Source organism: Anomaloglossus baeobatrachus, chromosome 5 (genome assembly GCF_048569485.1).
Source record: "Anomaloglossus baeobatrachus isolate aAnoBae1 chromosome 5, aAnoBae1.hap1, whole genome shotgun sequence".
Taxonomy (NCBI): Eukaryota; Metazoa; Chordata; class Amphibia; order Anura; family Aromobatidae; genus Anomaloglossus; species Anomaloglossus baeobatrachus.
Genome location: NC_134357.1, coordinates 586,596,239 through 586,614,278, shown reverse-complemented (window position 1 = coordinate 586,614,278; position 18,040 = coordinate 586,596,239). Strand labels below are relative to the sequence as shown.

The following is an 18,040-nucleotide window of genomic DNA, read 5'->3' as shown; positions in this document are numbered from 1 at the left end:
CTTGAGATGTGTTTCCTGAAGGGCTGGTGTCTTCTGTTCCTGAGTCCGGTTCACTGTCTGAAGTGGAGATCCTGTTTGCAGTCCGGTTAACCATTGTCCCGGGTCTTCAGGTATCTGTATATTCCGGCGACCGGCGTATCCAGTTACTGGCAATCCCCCTGGACTCCAGCCTGGTCCTGTATTTGTGTTACTGCCATGTGATGTACCCTGATATCCTGTTGTGTTACCTATTATCCTGCCGTGTGATGTATTTGAAGTCTTTCCATTTCCTCTGAATAAAGTCATGTTTTATATAACCTGAAGTCTGGATGTACCTGCTGTGCCGACATCACTCTGTTGTGGTCCATGCCCATGCATGCACTGCCCTGTTGAGGTCCGTGCTTGTTGTGCCCAATGTCCTGTGTCTGATGACCTCTGCTCGATGTCTAGAGCCTTACCCAATGTCCATGACCTATGCCTGTGGACCCATGCCTGATGTCCTACTCCTGGTGTCTCATGCCTGATGTGTGCTGGTGATTACCTTGCTCGTTCCTGCTCAGGTCCCTACTCTGTGTTCTACCTCCCCAGTCCGGCTGTCACCCTGGCCCACTCAGCTGCCAGAGTCCTGGTCTCTTGCCCTGGGATTGGCACCTGGCGTCCTGCCTTGCAGTAGGCCCTTAGTCAAGCCCCTCCATCTGCTAAAGGGTAAGTCCGGGTTCCCTTTGTGGTCCAGTGGGTCCACTCTTCTCTCGGACACTTGCCGCCTACCATGGATCCACTAGGGGTGAGGACATGACACTCTACATCTAAAGAAGTACAGGGTGCAAAAATCAGCCACTAAGGTGATGGCGTCTGTGTTCTGGGATAAGTACGACGTGCTGCTATTGGACTACCTTCAAAAGGGTTCCACCATCAATGCAAGGTATTTCATTGCATTTTTAGACCAATTGAAGGCAGCTCTGAAGGCCAAAAGGCGCGGCAAGCTGTCCAAAGGAATCTTGTTCCTACAAGACGCCTCCGCTCACACTGCACCAACGACCACGGCCAAACTGGCAGAGCCGGGCTACCAGCTGGTGACCACCCACCTTATTCACCAGCTCTATCTCCCTCTGACTATCATCTGTTTCCAAACCTGAAGAATCACTTCAAGGCACCAAATTTCACACCATTTCTGATGCAATGGCTGCTACGGATGCCTGGTTTGAGGCACAACCGAAATCCTTCCTTTTGCTAGTCTTACAGAACTTGGAATACCGATGTAAGAAGTGTGGTGACATCAGTGGAGAGTATGTGGAAGAAATGGAAAGTTTCATCATCCTATCTCGTTTCTTTCTGGGTAAAGCCAAAGACTTATCAGCAGCCCCTTTTAAAAACCCGAATAAGAAACCAACTTCAGCCTCGTCATAAAATCATAGAGACAAGACGACAACAGGAAAATGAAGCCGAGCAAATCACGGAAAAAGACGCAAAATTTACTGGAAAATCCGAACAAGAAAAAAGATTTTCACAGATCATTAACCTGAATGTACAAAGCAATATGGAAATGATCCGGTCAGGAATAGCGGGAACTGGTCCTGAACTGGTTAATGGTGAAAATAGCCGAGACATGAAGGGGTTAATGATAATGATGTCCCCAAAATAATAGAGACCCTGCACCTACCTCCACCTGCAGAGCCGCACACTAGATATATAATACCCTGCACCTACCTCCACCTGCAGAGCCGCACACTAGATATATAATACCCTGCACCTACCTCCACCTGCAGAGCCGCACACTAGATATATAATACCCTGCACCTACCTCCACCTGCAGAGCCGCACACTAGATATATAATACCCTGCACCTACCTCCACCTGCAGAGCCGCACACTAGATATATAATACCCTGCACCTACCTCCACCTGCAGAGCCGCACACTAGATATATAATACCCTGCACCTACCTCCACCTGCAGAGCCGCACACAGATATATAATACCCTGCACCTACCTCCACCTGCAGAGCCGCACACTAGATATATAATACCCTGCACCTACCTCCACCTGCAGAGCCGCACACTAGATATACAATACCCTGCACCTACCTCCACCTGCAGAGCCGCACACTAGATATACAATACCCTGCACCTACCTCCACCTGCAGAGCCGCACACTAGATATATAATACCCTGCACCTACCTCCTCCTGCAGAGCCGCACACTAGATATATAATACCCTGCACCTACCTCCACCTGCAGAGCCGCACACTAGATATATAATACCCTGCACCTACCTCCACCTGCAGAGCCGCACACTAGATATATAATACCCTGCACCTACCTCCACCTGCAGAGCCGCACACAGATATATAATACCCTGCACCTACCTCCACCTGCAGAGCCGCACACAGATATATAATAACCTGCACCTACCTCCACCTGCAGAGCCGCACACAGATATATAATAACCTGCACCTACCTCCACCTGCAGAGCCGCACACAGATATATAATAACCTGCACCTACCTCCACCTGCAGAGCCGCACACAGATATATAATAACCTGCACCTACCTCCACCTGCAGAGCCGCACACTAGATATATAATACCCTGCACCTACCTCCTCCTGCAGAGCCGCACACTAGATATATAATACCCTGCACCTACCTCCACCTGCAGAGCCGCACACAGATATATAATACCCTGCACCTACCTCCACCTTCAGAGCCGCACACAGATATATAATACCCTGCACCTACCTCCACCTGCAGAGCCGCACACTAGATATATAATACCCTGCACCTACCTCCACCTGCAGAGCCGCACACAGATATATAATACCCTGCACCTACCTCCACCTGCAGAGCCGCACACTAGATATATAATACCCTGCACCTACCTCCACCTGCAGAGCCGCACACTAGATATATAATAACCTGCACCTACCTCCACCTGCAGAGCCGCACACAGATATATAATAACCTGCACCTACCTCCACCTGCAGAGCCGCACACAGATATATAATACCCTGCACCTACCTCCACCTGCAGAGCCACACACAGATATATAATACCCTGCACCTACCTCCACCTGCAGAGCCGCACACAGATATATAATACCCTGCACCTACCTCCACCTGCAGAGCCGCACACTAGATATATAATACCCTGCACCTACCTCCACCTGCAGAGCCGCACACTAGATATATAATACCCTGCACCTACCTCCACCTGCAGAGCCGCACACTAGATATATAATACCCTGCACCTACCTCCACCTGCAGAGCCGCACACTAGATATATAATACCCTGCACCTACCTCCTCCTGCAGAGCCGCACACTAGATATATAATACCCTGCACCTACCTCCACCTGCAGAGCCGCACACTAGATATATAATACCCTGCACCTACCTCCACCTGCAGAGCCGCACACTAGATATATAATACCCTGCACCTACCTCCACCTGCAGAGCCGCACACTAGATATATAATACCCTGCACCTACCTCCACCTGCAGAGCCGCACACTAGATATATAATAACCTGCACCTACCTCCACCTGCAGAGCCGCACACTAGATATATAATACCCTGCACCTACCTCCACCTGCAGAGCCGCACACTAGATATATAATAACCTGCACCTACCTCCACCTGCAGAGCCGCACACTAGATATATAATAACCTGCACCTACCTCCACCTGCAGAGCCGCACACTAGATATATAATACCCTGCACCTACCTCCTCCTGCAGAGCCGCACACTAGATATATAATAACCTGCACCTACCTCCACCTGCAGAGCCGCACACTAGATATATAATACCCTGCACCTACCTCCACCTGCAGAGCCGCACACTAGATATATAATACCCTGCACCTACCTCCTCCTGCAGAGCCGCACACTAGATATATAATAACCTGCACCTACCTCCCCCTGCAGAGCCGCACACTAGATATATAATACCCTGCACCTACCTCCACCTGCAGAGCCGCACACTAGATATATAATACCCTGCACCTACCTCCACCTGCAGAGCCGCACACTAGATATATAATACCCTGCACCTACCTCCACCTGCAGAGCCGCACACTAGATATATAATACCCTGCACCTACCTCCACCTGCAGAGCCGCACACTAGATATATAATACCCTGCACCTACCTCCACCTGCAGAGCCGCACACTAGATATATAATAACCTGCACCTACCTCCACCTGCAGAGCCGCACACTAGATATATAATACCCTGCACCTACCTCCACCTGCAGAGCCGCACACTAGATATATAATACCCTGCACCTACCTCCACCTGCAGAGCCACACACTAGATATATAATACCCTGCACCTACCTCCACCTGCAGAGCCGCACACCAGATATATAATACCCTGCACCTACCTCCACCTGCAGAGCCGCACACTAGATATATAATACCCTGCACCTACCTCCACCTGCAGAGCCGCACACTAGATATATAATACCCTGCACCTACCTCCACCTGCAGAGCCGCACACTAGATATATAATACCCTGCACCTACCTCCACCTGCAGAGCCGCACACAGATATATAATAACCTGCACCTACCTCCACCTGCAGAGCCGCACACAGATATATAATACCCTGCACCTACCTCCACCTGCAGAGCCGCACACTAGATATATAATACCCTGCACCTACCTCCACCTGCAGAGCCGCACACTAGATATATAATACCCTGCACCTACCTCCACCTGCAGAGCCGCACACTAGATATATAATACCCTGCACCTACCTCCACCTGCAGAGCCGCACACTAGATATATAATACCCTGCACCTACCTCCACCTGCAGAGCCGCACACTAGATATATAATACCCTGCACCTACCTCCACCTGCAGAGCCGCACACAGATATATAATACCCTGCACCTACCTCCACCTGCAGAGCCGCACACTAGATATAATACCCTGCACCTACCTCCACCTGCAGAGCCGCACACTAGATATATAATACCCTGCACCTACCTCCACCTGCAGAGCCGCACACTAGATATATAATACCCTGCACCTACCTCCACCTGCAGAGCCGCACACTAGATATATAATACCCTGCACCTACCTCCACCTGCAGAGCCGCACACTAGATATATAATACCCTGCACCTACCTCCACCTGCAGAGCCGCACACTAGATATATAATACCCTGCACCTACCTCCACCTGCAGAGCCGCACACTAGATATATAATACCCTGCACCTACCTCCACCTGCAGAGCCGCACACTAGATATATAATACCCTGCACCTACCTCCACCTGCAGAGCCGCACACTAGATATATAATACCCTGCACCTACCTCCACCTGCAGAGCCGCACACTAGATATATAATACCCTGCACCTACCTCCACCTGCAGAGCCGCGCACTAGATATATAATACCCTGCACCTACCTCCACCTGCAGAGCCGCGCACTAGATATATAATACCCTGCACCTACCTCCACCTGCAGAGCCGCACACTAGATATATAATACCCTGCACCTACCTCCACCTGCAGAGCCGCGCACTAGATATATAATACCCTGCACCTACCTCCACCTGCAGAGCCGCGCACTAGATATATAATACCCTGCACCTACCTCCACCTGCAGAGCCGCGCACTAGATATATAATACCCTGCACCTACCTCCACCTGCAGAGCCGCGCACTAGATATATAATACCCTGCACCTACCTCCACCTGCAGAGCCGCACACAGATATATAATAACCTGCACCTACCTCCACCTGCAGAGCCGCACACTAGATATATAATACCCTGCACCTACCTCCTCCTGCAGAGCCGCACACTAGATATATAATACCCTGCACCTACCTCCACCTGCAGAGCCGCACACTAGATATATAATACCCTGCACCTACCTCCACCTGCAGAGCCGCACACTAGATATATGGCTGCTCTGTGCCTACAGGACCTGTGATGATGTCACATGGAGGGGAGGAGTCAGGGGTCACATGGTCAGCTCCTCAGTGTATGCAGGACTCTACCTCCACCTGCAGAGCCGCACACTAGATGGTGAAGTCTAGAATGTACGGGCAGCGTTTTGGATGTGTGACGCCCCTGGACGATTCAGGTAGTCACAGGGTACTGCACGCTCTTTCTCTCCCCGTGCAGTATTCAACCCCCCATGGTTCTGGGTCTCCATCCTGCAGTGCTGCCTCCACCAGCATTCACAAATCCTACCGTAGATACACTTTGCACCACTCCTGTCAGGCACACCAGTGGGCTGCTTAAGCAGGAATAGGGCCGCCCACCTAGGGGTCAGACGGGGAGGTGGGAGGTGTTAGAGTAGTCGAGTAGGAACCCTCGAGCTGTGAGGAGCTCTGAGGAAGCTGGGAGTTGTAGCTCCCAGGGGAGAAGCAGACTAGGTCGCAGACGGTGGTCTGGACCTAGAGGAGTCGGACACCCGGTCGCAGGGTGTAACCCCAAATGTCAGTGTTGTAGGTTGATAGATACGGTGGTGCTGTGGAGGACTCAGAGACACAAGAATGATAAACAACAGTTTTGCTTTATCTGTTTCAATTACTATGAACAATCGCGACTCCTTTCAGCTTATAGGCCACAACAGACCAAACAATACAATTTACAATCTATGCAGCTCAGAGAACGTCAAGTGCCGGCCCGTAAGGAGGGTAAGGACTATATTCTCTGGCTATCTACTGTACTCCCTCCCTTAAATATTAATGTAAATATTAATGGGGTTTACCCGGGATGTGCTACTACGGGTTGTGGTACGTGGTCTCTCCAAGAGTACAATCTTACAACCGCCACCCCCTTATATTCACAATTTACATAGGGTACCCGGCCAATTCTCCCCTTTAGTCCCTCTGCAGAAAACACTTCTCACTAATATATATATATATATATATATATATATATATATATATATATATATATATATATATATGTACTTTTATGTAATTGTTGTGTCCCATGAATGGGAACAACCTGTTGTATGTAATTCTTGCATTGCATATTTTTCCTCCTATCAGGAAATTCCATATTGTTACTAGGTAGATTTAGACTGTATGAAGTTTGTCCCTATGTACCTCCCTTAGTTGGCTTCTGTATAGAATGCTCCTCCCTTCTCCTTCAGTTTAGTCTAGAGGAACCATTACTGAAGAGACATGTCTGCAACCCTGTACAGATTATTCCTTTTCACCTGCCTTTACTTTGTACTTAATACAAGATTCTAGAAGAAAACTACAGCGTTTCTCCTTGTCTTCCTACAAGTCATCGTTTGGGCTGAGTTAACACTATCTGTGGAAGCCGTAGAGTGAGTAAAATCATACAGTTATCTAAGGGACTGATAATTAGAGCGGTTGGATTCATTGCTACCAGGAAGAGACAGAATAGTAATCACTTTATCTTTCGCTGCCTCTGGGCAGTGGGAGGAATCAGAAAGAAAATAATTTTAGTCCTCTACCATGAGTAAAACACAGTTTCACTTTATATACTCTGGATTAATGCAAAACGTCTTCATTTAGCACAGTCCTTTCTCTGTAAAATTATATGGAGATAAGGTATGCACACCAGTGACTATGCGAGGGGAATACATGTAATAGCAGAAACTGCTGTGTGAATACTGACATGAAAAATCCAATAGCTATATGTAAGAATGAAAATGGGAAAAATGGAACCTGCATTACTGCCATGAACATATGAATAAAGAGAAATTTAGCTACTGAATTGATCAATGCAATAGAGCCCCAACACTACGCCAAAGTATTTCTCTACGTTGGGGTCCCTAGCTTGTGTGTGTCCTCTCATGCAGTTAAAAAACTTACCGTGAGACCCAGGCTATATATACGTATCATGTGGATTGGCAATAGGTGTGAGTGGGGTGGGTTCACAAACAAAAAACTACTAACACATAAAGAATAACGTTTGGAACACCATTGTATGTCTGAACTGGGTGCAAAAACAGTAATGCAGGTTTCATTTTTCCCATTTTCATTCTTACATATAGCTATTGGATTTTTCATGTCAGTATTCACACAGCAGTTTCTGCTATTACATGTATTCCCCTCGCATAGTCACTGGTGTGCATACCTTATCTCCATATAGTGATGTTTTTTTAGGTTTTTGCACCCAGTTCAGACATACAATGGTGTTCCAAACGTTATTCCTTATGTGTTAGTAGTTTTTCGTTTGTGAACCCTCCCCACTCACACCTATTGCCAATCCACATGATACGTATATATAGCCTGGGTCTCAGCTTCCCATACACGGTAAGTTTTTTAACTGCATGAGAGGACACACACAAGCTAGGGACCCCAACGTAGAGAAATACTTTGGCGTAGTGTTGGGGCTCTATTGCATTGATCAATTCAGTAGCTAAATTTCTCTTGATTCATATGTTCATGGCAGTAATGCAGGTTTCATTTTTCCCATTTTCATTCTTACATATAGCTATTGGATTTTTCATGTCATTATTCACACAGCAGTTTCTGCTATTCCATGTATTCCCCTCGCATAGTCACTGGTGTGCATACCTTATCTCCATATAGTGATTTTTTTTAGGTTTTTGCACCCAGTTCATACATACAATGGTGTTCCAAACGTTATTCCTTTCTCTGTAAAAAACTCTTTAACAGTAGTCTTGTTTTTAGGAGTCTTGGCTCTAACTAACTGTCCCTATCTATAACTATTACCACACATTGACCAGTCTCTCAATAGTTATAACTCACAGACTTCTTTCGATGCCTTTTGCCACACAGACACAGCACTCAGGGTTAATTCGCAGGAGGCCAGTCTGTTATTCCAAGATGGCGGATCTGTCTTTGGAGGCTAGTCTGTTATCCCAAGATGGCGGATCTCTCTTTCTCCTCACAATATTCACTCTGCTTTTTGTTTATTTAAACCACGAGTTAAACACTTTTTATTCCTTAGTTCAGCATCTCCTTTACGACGGAGCAATAAAAATCCTACTGTGGAGACAGATCAGCAGTCATTCCCTTTTCTCAAAAGAAAGCAACCAAGCCCACAGGACCACACTCTCCTCTCCTTAACAGCTCCAGCGTACGCACACGCTTCTATTCGCCCAACTGCCACACTATTTTAAAAATCAACTGTGCACAGTCATGCTCTACAGTGACACCTGGTGGCCATTCAAATCATAGCACAGATATACTCTACTATATGTATGTCTTTCACCCTGTTACACTCCACCCCACTTAAGATTTGGCGTCCCGGCAAATCATTTTCTACACTCTAGATGCAATTCAAAAACGTTTGTGGAGCCTCTGTTAGGAGTCTCAACACAGAAACTAGCCAGATGTCCCTCCGGGAAGGACCTAGCCAAGGTGTGGCTCTTTTTAGGAAACAATCATAACCACCATATTAAGTGGCCCTTTTAGTCAATATCCAACTCTTTGACAAGTTTAAAGATATGACAAGGGAATTACCAAGGCCAGGTATCCATCCACAGACAGCTGTTTCGGGGTATTGCCCCTCATCACTGTGGAGTAGGATTCTGGTCAGGTGGGAGCAATGCCTAGTAGACCAACCAGACAAAACAATTACTGATCTTGGGGAGACCAGCCAGAGAAAACATTGCCAGCAGCCAACAAGGGCGCTCAAGACAGCGAAATCCTAGGTGCATTGCCCCCTGGGAAATATGCAAATCAAAAAAGTTCATGGTGCCCCTGTTAGGAGTCTCAACACAGAAACTAGACAGATATCCCTCCAGGAAGGACCTAGCCAAGGAGTGGCTCTTTTTAGGAAACCACCATAACCACCATAACCACCATATTAAGTGGCCCTTTTAGTCAATATCCAACTCTTTGACAAGTTTAAAGATATGACAAGGGAATTACCAAGGCCAGGTATCCATCCATAGACAGCTGTTTCGGGGTATTGCCCCTCATCACTGTGGAGTAGGATTCTGGCCAGGTGGGAGCAATGCCTAGTAGACCAACCAGGCAAAAAATCACTGATCTCGGGGAAACCAGCCAGAGAAAACATTGCCAGCAGCCAACAAGGGCGCTCAAGACAGCGAAATCCTAGGTGCATTGCCCCCTGGGAAATATGCAAATCAAAAAAGTTCATGGAGCCTCTGTTAGGAGTCTCAACACAGAAACTAGACAGATATCCCTCCGGATCTGTGGATGGATACCTGGACCAATCTCAACTTGAATGCAGAAGCATGCAGAAAAGGACAGATTTATGACCCGTAAAGATAAGAGCAGCAGTTGAACAGAAAAATAGCAGACAAATTCAAATCCTTTGTTTCCCCTTATAGAAAATATGAATTGATGTTTTATGAACAACATCAATATTATAGATAGGAAAGTCATATTTTCGAATTTATGATAAAGTGGAGAACACAAAGCATCGTTACACATCATTGGGTGATGGCCAGGGTCCAGCCAAATGGATATTGGTCAGAGAGATGAAAATATATATGCAATGTCTCCTATCTATGCACAGATAAAATCATGATAGGAAAGAGGACAGTAATATCTCCTGCCTGGGACCTCCAGGGGTGAAGATATTGTAAAAGTTGGGAATCTCATAATTTTCTAAGACTTAGTCAAATCCTCTAGTTATCTGAAGTCTAGCCCTGTTAGGAGTCACCTGAGGGGAAGTATGTGGGTATAACGTGTGTTAATAAAAACTAATACCAATTATGATCCTCATTTAATGAAAGGAACATCGCCATGTAGGATTGCTCCATGTTTCATTGGAGTCCTTCCCTCCAGAAATCTGAAGTCATTTCTGTGATCCAGGTTCAGTGATTTTCTTTTGTTATTCCCTTTTATTTTATATAATTGTATATACTGTATTGTTTTGTTTCCCTTAGTAATATCTTTTGTTTATTTTTATAAACGCTGCCTACTTTTCAGATTAAGTATCTAAAATTAATAGCGTATGGCTTTAGGATGTGATTTATAGATTAAAGAGGAACAAAGCTACTTGTAACATGTGTCCATTCGAGCTGTATAAGCAGAGACCCTGATTCCAGCAATGTGTCACTTACTTGGCTGCTTGTTGAAGTTTTGATAAACATCAGTTTTATCTGCTTAAGATCTACCAGTTCTCGAAATGCTGCTCTGTGTATAATCTGACCCATACCACTGATTGGCAACTGTGTATAATGGACATTGACAGAATGTTGCCAATCAGGCGTGGGGTGGGGTTATACAGAGCTTATGGAGATGGAAGATACATAGCAGCAGGTTTACTAGTTCTCTAGTGATAATCCACTACTGGTAATACAGTGATTTTATCAAAACTACAGCAAGCAGCCCAGTAAGTGACACATCATTGGAATTAGAGTCACTGTCTTTATATTATTCTGATGTTTAACAATGAGGTAAACACTTAGTGACAGAACCCCATTAATTCAGAAAACCCCAGCATAGGTATCGTAAATGTTACTTGCACTTCACCAACTCTGAGTTAAGCCAAATTTGTGAGACTTTTCAAAGCTTGTGTGACATTTTTTTTGTCATAAAAGCTTTGATGAATTGGGACCAGAGTGTCCTAACAACGTTTACATATCTAGGTGTCACGGTGACAGACATGTGGTTTCTTGCCATCAATGGTCTCAGCGTGTGGCTGCATAGAATGTTCCCTGACTTTCTATTATTTGTGGTGTCGGTATTCATTGGTATAGGTAGCTTTCCTGCTGGATTCATCGCTCTCCCTTTTCGACCCAGCAGGAGCTCGCCTTCCACCCAGCTGTATATTATCAGTATTCCCTTGTGTGTTTAAATACCTCTTCCTTCCTTTTGGATTGTGCTGGTGATCTTTTCAGTTCCTTCAAGCCGAGGTTGCAAGTAGGTGGTTTGTTCTCCTCTGTGGTCTTGTCGCTGAAAGCTCTGCTGAACGTCTTCCTGAGTCATCTAATGATAAGTAGTTCATGCTTTTCCCCTTGTCCCTTCTGTGTTTCTATAGTTTAGTGCGGTTGACGAAGAGCTCATCCCACCCGTTCCCTATTTATGGCCCACCATTAGGGATACCTAGGGTCAGGTATCCTACTCGATGCAGAACCTATTTAGGTTAGTGAGGGACCCCAGGGACCAGCAGTAGGTTCGGTTAGGAGTCACCATCTTCGTAGACGCAGGGTTTCCTGTTGTGAATGTCATCCGAGTGGGTGCTGTGTGTAGAGCCCTCTGGTGGCCAGGAATGGTAATGAAGCTGAGTCTGAATCTGTGACTCAAACAGGTGATGGATTTAATTAGGAATTCAGGAAGTCCTATTGCAGATCAGCCCAGTGTATTTAGGAGAGCACTTTCTGCCTGGCCGCCCGTGAAGAACGGTTCCTCTGCTTCTGAAGATGGCTGGGAGTTTTCCCTTCAGTTTCTCCAATTTATTCTGTGCCTGAATCTACTCCAGATAAGTTTACTAGTTTCTGTGCTTGATTTCTAGAATTGCACTTAAGGGTGTTTCTGCTTATTCCATTTGGTTCTTTGTTTGGTTTCTTGTATGTGAGAATCTGTCTTTCTGCTTTTGTGACCAGGGAAGTTCCTCCAGCAAGAAAGGGAGCTTGTTCCCTTTCATGTTTGGATTATTTGCACTTTAGAATATTGTTTGTTCTGTGATTTTGTTCTTTCCCATTATATCTGCAGTTCTGTTTAAAGTGTCTGGCACAAGAGTACCTAATATAGTGGGGGAGAGATCGTGTGTTCTTAGTATTTCTTTCCTATCAGGAGTTTGGTATTTTTTGCAGGGTTTTTTTGCTGGCCGCACTCAGTTATCTGTCCTGTCCTATCTAGTAAGTCGGGCCTCACCTTTCCTAACTATATTTTCTGTGTATTGTGTTTTCTTACATCATTATTGTTTACATCTTGGGGGCTTGCTATTTCTTTGGGGACTGCTCCGAAGCAAGTTAGGATTTCTCATTTCTATCTTTGAAATGTAGCAAGTTTCTCCGGCAGTGACGAGGTGTCTAGGTGTGTTAGGAACATCCCACTGCTTCTGTTAGTGTTGTCCGATAAATAGGGGATTGCGGTCAGCTTAGTTTCCAACTGATCTTGTGGTTTTGATTTTTCCTGATTTATGGGATTTTTTGTGATTGTCCACGGCTACCAGATCATAAGTTTCCCTTCCATTCCCTTTCGCCGTGAGCTTGGTACTTCCCCATACCTAGCGTGACACTAGGATGCAGTATGGTTCAATTCTCCCCTCACTTTTTTTGTGTGAAATGTCTACACTTCTGCCTCAACTACAGAGGTTCTGATGCAAAATCATCACATGTAGACAATAGAGAAAGCTAGGCATGAAGAATATATATTTTACAAGCATTTTTTAACAAAATAACAAGCTTTGAAATGCAATTTTATACAATGTATACAATATGATAAACTTCAGAGTTTCTATCTCCAATCTGGGGCTTCGCTTTTTAGTAAATAAAGCAGTGGGAAACCTGAGATAAGTGAATTATCCAAATATAATTCAGTATCAAAACCTTTCACAAATGTTCCTAAAGGCTCTCAAAATGCCCAACTTACTAGCAGAGTTGAGCCCGAATTTCCATTGTGTGGTATCTCAGTGTGTAGAGCGGGATCCCACAGATCTCTGTAGCTGCTCTAAGCACGAGACATTGCTCTCTCAACTAATCCAGCGCGGTCACATAGTTTTTTAAGGATTTACTGAACTGCTTAAGAAGGATGCCGCAGCGCTGGGGTCGTAGAGCTCAATCTTTCACTGTGAGAGTGATCACTGAGGGTTGTGGGATCTCACAACCTGGAAGTTCCTTTTGGAGGACATTAGGGACACTTCTAAAAGTTGTCACAGAAGTTGAGTGAAAGATAGTGGTGCCTGAAATAGATTCAGACTAAAAAATTCCTTCATTTTATAAAATTTAATTTTATTACCAGAAGCAATCAGATAAAAAACACTTCCAGAGTATGTAGCAAACAATCCATTTAGTGCCAAACAATCAATAGAGACATTCCGTATTTTTCGCTTTATAAGATGCACCCCCAAATTTGGTGAAGGAAAAGAGAATTTTTTTTTTTAATGTTAAATGGGGTCCATCTTATAATGCCAGTGTCCCTCTAACAAATCATATAGGGCATATGTCCCTCATAGCCCCCCATCCTAAAATTAGCCCCCTTAATCTGGATATGGCCCCCTTATATTGAATATAGCCCGCTTGTGATGGCACACGTTCCCCTGTGCTGCCTATGGCCCCCTATGGATTGCATACATTCCCCTGTGCTGCCTATGGTCCGCTATGAATTGCACACGTTCCCCTGTGTTAGATAGCGCCCCCATGCTGCTGCCCATGGCCCATATAGATCGCACAAGTCCCCCTGTGTTAGATATCGCCCCCATAGTGCTGCCCATGGCCCCTATAGAGATCGCACAAGTCCCCCTGTGTTAGATATCGCCCCCATAGTGCTGCCCATGGCCCCTATAGATCGCACAAGTCCCCCGGTGTTAGATATCGCCCCCATAGTGCTGCCCATGGCCCCTATAGATTGCACAAGTCCCCCTGTGTTAGATATCGCCCCCAGGCTGCTGCCCATAGTAAAATAAAACACTCTTTCCTTACCTCCTGCAGTGTTTATCTCCCTCCTGTCTCCCTCCGTGCTTCTCTTCCTTATTTCCTGGTTCTCAGTGCGGTCATGTGATCGGCACAGCAGGCTGAGCTCTCTGCCTGCCTGATCACAGCGGATGCAGGGACACGGGGAGAAACGCTGGAGGGGGTAAGTAAAGCTTTTTTATTTTAGAATGAGCAGCAGCCTGGGGGCCAAATCTAACACAGGGGGGCATGTACCATCACAGGGGCACGCAGAGACATATAATATGCACCGCTCCCCCAGCCTATCACTGCGGTGCGATTTCAGCACCACCGGAGATGGACAGCGGCTGTGGATATTATATGAGCGGGAGCAGGAGATCAAACGCTGCCGCCGCAGCGTTCACCTGCCCCCAGCACAGCGCTCCCACCTCCCCTGGACCCTGCAGTGTACATATATATATACCCCCCCGTATATTCGGCTTATAAGACGCACCCCCTACTTTCCCCCAAAATTTGGGGGAACAAAAGTGCGTCTTATAAAGCGAAAAATACGGTATATCCCCCTTCTGATTATATCCCTATGTGTTTCCCCTATTTAGGAGCAAAAAACAAAACAAATGTCAATTAGGCATAACAAAAAAATATCCCTAAACAGTCCAATAGTCAAGGGTCCTACAGTCAAGATCCCTAAAGACAACACTTTACCCTAGATTAGTTGATTCTGCGTTGAGATATAGTTCTGAATATATTGCCAATTACCATATTTGTGAGGAGGTTGTGATATTATCAACCCTCAACCCCTAATTGACCCCATATATGGGGATATATGCCTCTATTGATTGTATGGCACTAAATGGATTGTTTGCTACATACTGTGGAAGTGTTTTTTATCTAATTGCTTCTGTTAATAAAATTACATTTTATAAAATTAAGGAGTTTTTTAGTCTGTGAATCAGTTTTAGCTTTCCTTTCATCAGTTTTTTGTGAGAATTTTTGGTGCCTGAAATAGTCAGACAGATTCACAATAATTTGTGCCCTTTTAGGCCTTGTGCGCACTAGACGGAATTTCCCGCATGTTTCGCTACAGAAAATGTTCATAACCTTTCTGCAGTGATTCACCAGCAAATCCTATGGGGAAAAAAAATGCTGTGCGCACTAGGCGGATTTTGACAGCTGCATGTTTTTCTGAGGGATTCCTGCAGCAAAAACAATTGGATGTCACTTTTTTTACGCAGGTAGCTGTGGGATTTCACTCCATTGACTGTAATGTAATCGTGAAATCCCGCAGGGAATAACGCAGGTAGCAAATTCTGTGCGTTTCATTGCTTTTTCCTGCGCTATTCCCTGCGGTATTTCGTGTTTTCGGGACATAATGTTCATCACTGCCCTGCGTTTTGCAGGGAATTGATGTCATTATGACAGAAAGAGGAAGCGGAGCAGAGAGTAAACACACACACATCACACTCACACACAGACACAGACATATAGAATACACATACAAATCAAACGTACATATAAAAATAAAAAAACAAAAAAAAATACGGGCTCCGCCATATTTTTACCGTCCAGCCGAGTTGAACACAAAGCGGCGGCCCGGTATTCTCAGGCTGGGGAGGGCGAGGGCCAGGGTTAATGCCCCCCCCTCCCCAGCCGAGAATATCAGCCCGCAGCTGCCCCGGAAATGTCGCATTCATTATGCGACAGTCCCGGCGTGTCCCCGGCTCTTCCAGATTGCCGTGATGTGGTGGCAATCAAGGTAATAATGAGTTAATGTCAGCGCATCGCTGCGACTAAGTCCAGGCTTAATCATGGCAGCATCTATGAGACAGTTTCCATGATTAACCCGTAAGTAAAGTGAATAAACACACACACACACACTGAAAAATCCTTTATTTTAAATAAAATAGCAAAAAAGCTCCCTCTTTCACTCCTTTATTAACCCCCACCCAAACAAACAGCTCCGGCGTAATCCACGCAGGTCCCACGACGCTTGCAGACGCGTCTGACACACTGTCACACGTAACGAGACTGCAGAGGTAACCAGAGGTCATTTCCCACGGTCGGTAATGTGAACACATTACCGGTCGTGAGAACTGCAATGCGTCCTCACAGGGACTCTATCTATCTATTGATTATCTATCCCTCTATCTATCCATCCATCTATCTATATATCTATCCCTCTATCTATCTATTATCTATCTATCTCAAAAGGAAATTACTTTTTTTTGTTTTCCAATCTGCTTTATTGCATTGAATGCATTCAAACACATGTACCAACCCGCGGAAAAAACGCACCAAAACCGGCACCAAAACCGCTACAAAACGCATGCGGATTTTGGTGCGTTTTTTTTCCACGGGTGCGGAAATCTTTCAGAGCCTGTGGAATTTTCTGAAGAAAATTCCATTTTCTAGTGTACACAGGGCCATATATGTGATTTTGACAATTGTATAGGAAAGGGGGTGTCTCTCATAGTCTGAATGCTCCTGACTGTGGCTGGAGAGGTGGCGGTGGAGAAGTGGGACACAGGAGGCAGGAACCAGCGCTGGGGTTATCAGTGTGCCGCTAATAACAAAAGTGAATAGTCACTGCTGCTCACTCTCATAATCCAATCTTCCTCTAGGCACTGAAACCGCCATCCAGGGATGGGCGGAATTATGGGTGTGGCGAGCCGTGACTATTCATTCTCTTTAATAACGGGCACACATGATCACCCAGCCGCCAACTTAATGCTGTAGCTGGATGATCACGTGTGTCTGCTATTAGAGAATGAATATTCACTGCTCCCAAAGCTCATAATCCCGGGTGTGTTGAGCAGTGAATATTTCGGCAGCTGATGTCTGCGTGTAACAGCAGGTGCATGGCAGTGACGTCATGCAATGCTCCGCTTACACACTGAAATCACATGCCAGCATAAAAGACAACACCGCACTCTGGGGGAGCAGAGGGAGGGTGAGTATAATCAATTTTTTTATGTCCAGGATGACAGCAGGTGCACACACATTATTGGTACAACATGCAGCCCAAGAGCTAAAGGGGCCCATTTTCACCTGTAAATACCAACATTGGTATTACATATACCAAAATAAGGGACATATATTCCAGAATGGGCCCAGGATGGGAATCATATATACCAGGAAGGGCCCAGGATGAGGGCCATATATACCAGGATAAGAGACATACATACCAGGATGAGAATCATGTGTACCAGAATGAGGGCCATATATAGCAGGATAGGACAAAGATGGGGAACATATATACCAGGAAGAAGGAAATATACACCAGGATGAGAGACGCATAAACTGGAAGGGGTCCAGGATGGGGGACATTAGTACAGAATTGTGGGATATTACCCCCATAACAGTGTCAACAGCAGATTCCCCCATAACAGTGCATCATGACTGCATTTTTTGCTTCAATTGTTTTTTTTTTTTCCATATTCCCCCCTCTAAAACCTAGGTGTGTCTTATGGTCATAATAATACAGTAAGTTTAAATAGAGAGAAATTGGTGCTTTCCCTGACCAATTCTTACAATTGATTTTTGGATAAAACACTTTGACTCATGGTACATCATAA

The 18,040-nt window shown here is 45.5% G+C and overlaps 1 protein-coding gene across 1 annotated transcript in view; it reads right to left on the bottom strand.

Annotated features, from left to right (window-relative positions):
• The window catches only part of LOC142313153 (uncharacterized), a 241,906-nt gene that overhangs the window by 89,825 nt on the left and 134,041 nt on the right, over positions 1-18,040 (bottom strand).